Source organism: Falco biarmicus, chromosome 5, assembly GCF_023638135.1.
Source record: "Falco biarmicus isolate bFalBia1 chromosome 5, bFalBia1.pri, whole genome shotgun sequence".
In the NCBI taxonomy this organism is placed as follows: Eukaryota; Metazoa; Chordata; class Aves; order Falconiformes; family Falconidae; genus Falco; species Falco biarmicus.
In genome coordinates, this window is record NC_079292.1 from 5800531 (window position 1) to 5810565 (window position 10035).

General features: G+C 38.3%; 1 long non-coding RNA gene across 1 annotated transcript in view; it reads left to right on the top strand.

The window, feature by feature from the left end:
• The window catches only part of LOC130150756 (uncharacterized), a 38014-nt gene extending 34796 nt beyond the window's left edge, over positions 1-3218 (top strand). The window contains exon 2 of the long non-coding RNA XR_008822366.1: positions 1107-3218. This is a non-coding gene — a long non-coding RNA (uncharacterized LOC130150756). The remainder of the gene's footprint in view (positions 1-1106) is intronic.
• The last annotated feature ends 6817 nt before the right edge of the window (positions 3219-10035 follow it).

Consider the following 10035-nt stretch of genomic DNA (forward strand, 5'->3'; position numbering starts at 1 on the left):
TCAGTTAATTTACAAGGACAGTTTAGCCACATGTTTAATGTCTGCACAATTTGGTTTTGGTGTCTTGATTTGAGGGCTAAACAGGGTTCATATCCTGCTAGTATTTCTCATGTTAGGTTATAGCTTAGCCACCAACACATCAAATTCTTGTAGAAGCAGCTAACTATTGTGTTGAAACCAGAGTTATAGTGAGTCAAAACTTTGGGACAGTACATGAAACAAGCCTATTCTTATTTATTTCTCTCTTGGGAACTACTTAGATGCTACAAAATAGACACTAAATACTAAGTTTCAGAGAGCTATTTCAAACTTGCACCTTAACCCAGATTCATTTGCAAAGTAGGTAAATAAGATTAATTAGTTGGAGGATTACGTTTTGTGTTGTGGAAGTAAAAAAAATAATTGTCTGATCATGTGAATCACTGGTAATATCTAGCAAAAGACTTTACTCATGCCTGTGGGTAAATCAGGCGATCAGGAAAAAACAAAGATCGCTAAGGGACAGGTGCAGGAGGAGCTTCCCATCTACTGAATCAGGAATCTCCCATGGGCGCTGTAGTGTTTTGTCTCCCTGTTTTCCATAAAGTCACTTTCCTCAGAAAAAGAGAAGCAACCTCCCCTTCCCCCACCCCCAGAAGAAAAAAAAGGAAAAGAAAGGAAAAAAAGTGGGGTTAATTTTTTTAGAGAACATCTCTCCTTTCATTGTTCTGTATTCTTTTCTATGGAATGACCCTGGATAGCAAAAACAAAACACAAGACAAAAATGATCCTTTCATTCTCTTCTATTGCACTCTAAAACAGATGGTGTTTTTGACTCACGTTATAAGTGGTATATAAGGAATGGTAAGATTTTTATAGAAAATCCCAGGTAGTTTCCTCCCAGGTTTGTTTCTTTTTGTTCATTGTCCTTTACTTACCATTAATGAGGAAACTGATATCAAGAGAGATATGCATTGTCTTTTATCACTTTTAATTTAAATATAGACAGCCACAGCCTGGCCTCAATCCCACAAACTATCCAAAAGGTATGATTCAAGTATATTATGTATCCTTATATTTTGAAAACCCTTTAAACAGTTTTTATATTTAATGTTTTTCTTCCACAGCTGATGATCCAGTGGCTCAGGGAAGGGTGGCCACCACACAGAGAAACTTTCCTAACTTCACAGACATCTTGCAAACACCTGACAATGCCAACAAAAAGAATAATTGAAAAAAATGCCAGAAGGATGTATTAAACATTCTTGATTGAGGAATGGATTAAGCTACTTTTTTTAAACCTAAATCTGAGCATATTTGTGTTCTGAGGACTTCAAGGCTACAAACACTGTCCCAAAATCAGACAAAACAGGGCAGATTATTCTCTCAGTTATATTGTTATACAGGACATCTGTATTGAATTCAGTAGATTTATGAGCAGATGTAAACCCAGATAGTCTCCACCAAAGAATATTTAAACCCTAGATTAAATGTTCTTAGCAAATTTTGAGTCTATGCATATTAACAATTATAATATTTATTTAATGTTTTCTTTTAATATCCATTTCAAATGCACTGTTTGGTACTTGGAATGTACTTCAGCAATGAAAAGTACTCATGCCTCCCTAACAGGAATAACGCCTCTAGAAAATTTTCAAAAATAATGTCACATTTTCTTGAGCCCTGGGGTGGTTTGGCCACCAATGAACTGCTTTTCTGGGAAGAAAAAAGAATGGAGAGGAAGTATAGCCTGAATTTGTGCTGTGTATTTGCTACTCTTTGAACTGCACACAAAAGGTGATTCAGATCAGTAGCATCCCTAAAAGGCATCACAGTTGAGTACTGAGAGTCCAACCACACTGTACTGTGAGCATAGAATCTATTACTATGGCTTCTGTGGCTCAAAGTTAAAGGTGATTTTTAAGAACAAGTTAATGACTATTAGTTTTCCTCCTGCTTCACACCATAATCAGATCATTTCAAACACCCTAAGCAGATATTAGGGTGTATTACCGTGTGTCTTCAGGAAAATCTAATGAGAGGAACCAGTAGATAGTAAGCAAAAACATTGTTGTTATTTATGTGCTGACACGAAGTGCAGTTCAGCTCTGTTCTAGGGATTTTATGTACACTTGGGGGAGAAGACTTGTTTTCTGTTTGCAATAGTTCAGGCTGACTGAAGTGAGGAATCCTCATTTCACAGAGAGGAAACAAAGCATTTGCTGAAAAAACTTCGCTGAAGCAGCTATTAAGCCCAGACCATGGTCCATATATGAAGTAAAAGACCTCAACAACGGTCATCTTTCAACTAGAAAAAATCAGAGTGCTGCCACAGAACACTTCATGGGTAGTAACATTGAGCGTGAACTGGTAACTCCACTGAAGATAAATATGTGTGCTTGTTGCTTATTTTCTTAATGATGGCAATAGAGACTCCCTCTGTAGAAATTGCAGGATGTGTCAGCTAGAATGTATATATGATTTAGTCTACTGTACCTTTGCCTATGTAGTTGCTTTCTGCATACCAATTTATCTCTCTGAGAGAGAATTTCAGACTTGCAACAGATTAACACAGTTCTCCTGTACTGCTTTTATTTAATGTGCAATATAAACAAGTGGTTCCTCTTCTGGGCCCAAACATGGAATTCCCCCAGAGCTACCCTGGACAAAATGAGCACACCCAAGGTGAACAAAATTAAAATGAAAATCAATAAGCATAATGATTCCATCACTGTCATTTCCTGAGTCCTCGGGATAGCCTCCGTTTTGAAAAAGGTCACTTAGATTTGAGGTTTCAGGGTCGAGTACTCTTCAGTGCTTACTGCCTAGCAGAATTTCCAATCTAGTCTGAGGTTACCAGGTGAGTGAAGGGAATTCAACACCTGAAAACTAGTGGTCCAAAAAGGGGGTTGGTTTTAACCATTATTTGAATACCGTGCTTGCCTCACACTCACAGTGGGGAAAACTATTCATCACAACTTTTCATCATCTCTTCCATATGTAGATGAATGAGAAGTGTAAAAGCATGTGCAGTAGCAAAAGTTACATTGTACGCCTGGAGTTCTACTCTAATGCCTATTTTTATTTGCTCATGATTCTATATACATCAGTGGAAAATATTATTTTCTATATTGTAAGTGAGCATACATCTCTGACTTCTTGTAAATTTTAATTTTAGGTATCATCCTCAAGTGATTCATATTTTATGTGAAAAAAATAAAGTTCCACTATGATTTAGATATATTTTTCTTAAACATGCCAATATATCAAAACCAGAGAGATACTGAAAGCCTTCTTTTCCAACTCCTCTATTGATCACCCAGAAGCAGATAAAATGGAATTCAGGCTACTCCCTAAGGAAGTACAGATGCATTCAAAATCTCTCACTCCAGCTAATAGTTTGTTATGTCAGAATGAAATCAGAAAACTGACTGAATTTATTTGCCCTTTCAAGGACATGTTCCTGCACACAGCATGATCTGTGACCTGTAGTAAATCAAGCATGCATAACGATGAATGAACTTACTACTTTTGTATGCTGCCTCCCTTCAGTTAAACAGATGTATGGTTTATCTCAGCAAATATTGTCGATCAACCAGAAGCTGATATACTTCTTTTTCTTTTAACTAGAACACCACCACCACCACCCCGACAGTAAATTATGTTACTGTATCTTCCTAGGTAAAATATATTTTTGCATTATTTTCTCCTTAGCTATTTCTTTCCTGGTTAATCTTCCTATATTACTGTATTTCTTATGAAACATACTGGCCGTTGAATGAATCTAGTCTGGAGGCTGGACTGGACACAATGATTAAGGAATAATTAGGATAAAACAGGTCCCGATATGCTTCTGTCTTGATTTTGCACCAGCAAGAACTAACACTAAAAGGAGGAGGAAGGAATCCAGAAGGGGAGGCAGGGAGGGAATGTGTTATTGAAGATTGGTTTGATGCTTACATTAATGGAGTAAGATGGTATTTGAGCAGGCACATGCATGTTTTATCATTTTCTGCTTTTTAAGTAGATTAATATTTGTTTAATTTTGCTTCAATCTCTATAGACTCGAACAATGATACACTGCAGTTCAAATCTCCAAAGCATGTCGCAAACACTATTCTGCAACTTCAGAAGGGGGGGAGCAGCAAGAGATAACTGCATCTAATAGTTGATGAGGAACAGAATTTGGGAAAAGAAAATAAAGGGAAGCTTTATCCAGGAATTGCAACAGATTTAAGTCAGTCAGGCACATACTTGCATGTTTGAAGGCCACTACAGTCAAAACAGGACGTTCAAATCTTGTTGTTATTTATATAATACTGGAATGTATGAGCCCTGAACATATTAGTTCAAGGCCAACAAAGCTCTCAGTGGTTTATGTCTGAATTTGATTTATGTATATAAGAAAAAGTTTATTTCTTCTGTGAAAACACAAGAGGTTTCTCAGAGGGTTTCCTATGACCAGGGCACTCTAGGTCATCATGGCATCATCTGGAAATGCCTGTAACTGCATATGCCTGCTTTGGTGACACTCCACAATGTGGAATGTACTTTTGCAAAAATGAAACATTTCCTTAGATCCAAAGGCAGCTATAAAAAATTACCTGAAAAAAGTGAAAATGACAGTGCAATTTGATGGGTGGATGTGGACACACACATTGATAATATAAAGAACAATAATGAACAAGATGGGATGGATTTCGCTTGGTCGAATTTTCTTCTCAACATCTATGAAAAAAAGAGACAACATTTTCAACACCTTTTAGTAGTCCTGTTAGGTGAGACAAGGAGGTCTGACTTTGTCGATGCTGCAGCTTGAGTTAAAGGGCTCCCTTTTTTCCTCCATCCCCCCCTCCAACTGTTACAGTGGCACGAGCAATTCAGAGCTTTGCCAGGCTGCTTCTGTTTTCTGCTCTCCATCATGCAAGCAGTTATTAGCTTCTAAGGACTGGGCACGAGAAAGAAATGTGCCCATTTCTCACACTGGTCCAGGGCTCCGAGCTGCCCGTGCACATACTTGGGCTGTGCTTGGTGCTTGAGTAGCTCTTCCCTTGATCCCCCAGGAAAAGCAGAGGCATCAGATGCAGCTGCAGATTGCTGGCTGGGTTATGCTGAATAGGGTAAAATTCATCTTAGCGCAGGGAAACATTGCACACCTAAACAGGGCTGCAAGACTGAAGAAGTGAAAAGCAGACACGAGGTGAGGTATTATGGCAAGTGCTGGAAAATTTTGGTGTGTGCCCAGAGAAATGAACCTTAGAAAGATTTGGCAATGTAGAGAAAAGGGGAGAAATGTCTGGTCCTTTTCGCTCTCTCCAGCAGTAGAGGGTGAGAGAGAAGGAAGGTCAGCAGATGAGCTGGTGAAAGGGGAAAAGTTAATCCTTCAACCTCAGCTCTACAACTAGCATCAGGCCCAAAACCTGTGAGAGTCCTTGTTTTTCTAGGTCTTGTCATCTTGCTGGCAGGTGAAGGGCAGTCAGAGCTGCCACGTGTCACAACTAGCACATGGCACCTGAGCATCTGTCATGCTTTCTCACATCCCAGGTAGAAGGTTACTCGCTGTACTCCCAGAGAGCACTATTTGTCTCACAGGAACGTGCCGCAGGCCAAAAGTCAAGCAATCACAGGCTCCAGACTCAGTTGACTGTTGTTAATAATTCCTTGTAGTTCACAACCTTTGTAACCAGCCTGGGCTTCATTTCCCTAAGCAACTTAGCAGGCAGGTATCGGGAGATGTGCAAAAACAGAGATAAAGCAAATGTATTATTAAACAAATTGACACAGACTTAGGAAAAGTAGACCTTTCAAGCTTTAAATCATACCTGTTTAGGTTCATATTGTGATTCAGGACCTCGTGCAATACTGACTGGTGTGATGGGTGTGCAGAGCCCAACATGCTGGAACCCCTCCAGACTCATCCAGAGCTCAGCAGCAACCAACTGAGCTCAGAAAAAGCAGCATAACCAGCATGGCTTCTTAAAATAACCAGATCCATACAAGTGAAACAATCCTGAGAAGACACCCTCAGCCATCAGTAAAACTGAAAACCATAAAAAACCAGGAAAATCCTTATTGTACTAATCTGTGACCCACTGGGTGAGTGAAAGAAGAAAAATATTTTGGGATTCATCCTAAAGCATACTATGAGGCTCTTCTCTATTCTTAAGAGACTAGCATCTGCTGGGGGGAAAAAAGCTATAAACAATAAACCCTAAGTTGCTCCCATTGGGTCAGCTTGATTGTTATCTCTGCTCATTCCATTTTCAGTGAAGTGTGCTGTAGCTCTAACCACTGAGCAATAGAAAAGAATGAATGTATTAATTGCTAAGCTGTATTAAGGGTTTAAGTAAACGATAAGTTTGGAATTTCCTTTAATGGCTTATTTACTATACTTACAGTAATGTTTTGAACTATGTACTGAACTTTTAGATCTGTCATAAGACTTTTCTTACTTTGCCTGGAGACACATAACATGTCAGCCTACTGCCGTGAGCTGTTTGTGCAGTGTTGGGGATTTGTTCACTCTCACGCAAATTGGCACAGACGAGATTGCACTTACAGGACAATTTTGTTTTCAGTAAGCAAGAATGAAAATTTCAATTAGGAAACAAATTCAGGTTTCCTAGGATGAGAAGAATTTTACTCTGTGAAACCTTCTTAAAGTCAACGGAAGGCTTAATTTTCCCATGCCTTAAAAAGAACAAAGAGTAACTGTGAGATTTGCAGTAGGAGTTGCAATAGTACTTGTGAAGTAGCCCCAGCGAAGACATAAGGGCAACGTGTACAGAAAGCTGATATATTTAGAAAGTACGGACAAGCTTTTAGACATTAAACCACCTTTTCAGTCAGAACTTTCTGGAGTTTTTTTATATACTGAGGTGTATTTGCTGAACTCTGACACAGGAGATACCATACAGAACAACTTCTGTGAGAACGGTTGTGGACTGACAAGAATTACACCGGAGATGCCATGGCCTCAGTGGCCTATCCAGTGGGACTTTGACTATGGCAAAGATGGGGCAATGTGTGTGCAACAGCATTTTTGAGCTCTGAATGTTAGCTTTGCCCCAGTGTAACTTGTATTTTTGCATGTTGGTCTATAGCTTTGGGGCTTCGGGAGAGGTTACGGAAGGGCTTTAGTCAAATAGTAATGCAACGGTGGCACAGCAACTTAAACAATAACAGTTCATTAACTAGCTGGAGTCACCCTGCTACTTCGACCTCTTTGGTAACCAAACAACTCTGGAGAGTCTGAAAGCCTCCCTGTACAGCTACACTTACACAAAATAAGTTGCCCCAAATGGTATAATCCAAATGTGCTAAATTGAGCTAACTCTTTAGCTCAGTGAGTGGGTATCATATGTGATACTGAGCAACCTCAGTTTATTAGTGACAGACATATTAATTCATTCCAAAACACTACCTAATCTGACTGTAAAATTAAAGTAACTATGTCAAAGACAAGTCTCAAAAGAAAAAAACATCAGCAGAAATAACTGTGTCGTTCCCTTATAAACCGTTATTGCTTACACAAACTCCAAGCTGTTCCATTAAAATATGCTCTGCTTCATTAAAAAGGACCTGTTGGTTAGCTAGGCTAAGAGTCATGTAACCTGACTAAAATATCTAAAAGATGAACATTTCAGTCTGAACTAGTAATTTTAACTTTTCCTTATAGTCAGAAGCTAGCAACAAGGTGATTCACGTGACCTGTCTCTCAATTGCTATCTGAATGAGAAGAATCCGTCTCTGCCTGTTTCTCCTCATTGACTCTAAAGAGTTTGAGGTGAATGGTTCAGGCTTAGATCTTTAAGTTTCTGATGTTTAAGTTATGGTACACTAAATTTTATCCTTTCTATATCTTCATTCAAATATTATTTCTTTCATTACATTTTCTTATGTATTCACTCTGCCTCAGCAGTAAAACTTCCTCAAACTATCTTGACTCCACAGTGCGGCAGATCAGACGTTATGTAGCTTACCCTGATACTCAGTAATATCAAATTGCTTCCATAGATTATCTGAGAAGCAAATGTCTTAAAACATTCAGCTGTCACTGACTTTCCCTGGTGCTCTCCTTGTCTTTTTTTCCTTTGTTAGCCTCCTTTTCTATATAATTATTATGTAATAGGAACTCTAAAAGTTTAAGTTATCAAGCCATGCATGTGATGATCAAAAGAATATGTAATGGTAACAAAGATATCAGTAGTGTAATAAGTGCAGTAGTTTGTTAATTTTCTCACCTCGCTCCTTGGGTCTTGGCTTTAGTATGTGGGAGCTTGTTCTAGAGATGAGAGAGGAGCTCAGTTCTCCTGCTTGTTGAATCTTTGAGGTTTATATTTTATTTGAACAAAAAGCCAAGGCAGTGGCTACTTTGGAGGCATCCAAATAGCAGAAAATATGAGCAAGAGAGCATGCATAGCAAGTAAAATTATTTTTTTTCTCACAATCCATGATGATCTAGAAAATCATTACTAGTGACATTTGTTGAAACAACACTTACCAGGCTGCCTGACTTCTGGCCTTATTTTACAAATCCACGCAACACAAAATGGTACAGAGCAAGCAACTTCATCAAGCATATTTTTCCCTCTGTTGCTGCTGCTACCTTAATGCAAAATTCAAAATACGTAGTCAGAAATGTAAATAGCATTCTTCAGTTTTACCACATTTCCTTTTTGGCAATTATGTTAATTTATTATATGTGAAACATATTGTATTTATTATATGTGCATACTGTATAACTTGCCACATTTCTGTACAGCATGTGTTACTCTAGGATTTGTTAATGACACAGTAATTGTGGTGTTTTTCCGAGTTGGACTGTCACAACCTGTCTGAGCTCTACAAGAAAGACTGGTTAATGTGAGTTCCCATTAGGAAAACAAACAGAAAGGGAGACAAAAAAGAAAACCAAACTGTGCCAATATAAAATTATTACTATCATCCCAAAATTACTTATAAAACATCAGAAAAAATAGAATTCCATGTGAAAATATTGCATTATCTACAGGGAAACATTGCTGGATTTTTTTGTTCAGCTTCCACTCTGCTTATACCAATTCTGAACAAGAACTACTGCAAACCTTAAACAGGATACTACAAAGTTTCCTCTTGGATGCATTAACCTAGAAAGTAAATAAAATGCAGGCTCATCTGAAGTCTATAGAAAAACTGCTGGGAAAACTGCAGGTAGCTGAGGAATGTGACACAGACTGCAGAGCTCTGTGGTATATTCCCACACTTTTCTGTGCTGGACAGAAGATGGTGGCTCTGCTTCACAGCAAATTTTGGGGTTTGGAATTTTCAGGGTTGAAAGAAAATATTTGGAACACATTTTCAAAATGTAGTTCTACCAAAACATAGGTTAAAGGCCTTTTATTCAGAAATCTCACTGAAAGCGTCTTCAAAATCTGTTCAGCTCCATTAACGTTTCAGCTTAAATAAAACAACACCTTTCAAGAAAAATACATTTTGTCAAAAACTGCCTGACCAATACTGCCCTGTGTTTAGAGAGGCCATTTAAAAATAGGTTTAAAGGCATTTTTAGAATTGCAAATTAGGGGAAATCTATTTACTTGAGAAGTGTAGATCCATAAATAATGCTGAACTTCTATCTTCATCTAGAAACAACTGGTATTTCTGACAAGTTGCAATTACTTTTCAAGGACAAAAGCTGCATGTGACTTTTCAGGACAAACCCTTCAGTTCCTGCTCAGAACTCAGCAACCTTTCTGTTACTGACCTCTGCTACAGAGCTATCTGCCTTTTTTTTTTTCTTCCCCAGCTACCTGACCTTTTGCAGAAAAAATAATAAACCTAACAAACAAGAAATGCACTACAAACAGAACAGCTTATAGATCTGCCTGTAAAGCAGCTCTCCGCTATCAGTTTGTCTCTCTGCTGTTTACTCGTAGTCTCCCCTGTCTCCCATCATCCATGATAATTACATTGTTGTGTTACGTTTTCTAAAAAAATCTTCTTTGGACAAGATCCTTGTATTTTTACATCTCTGAAGACCATCTTGCTCACGGTTGGAACATAAGTAATAACAGA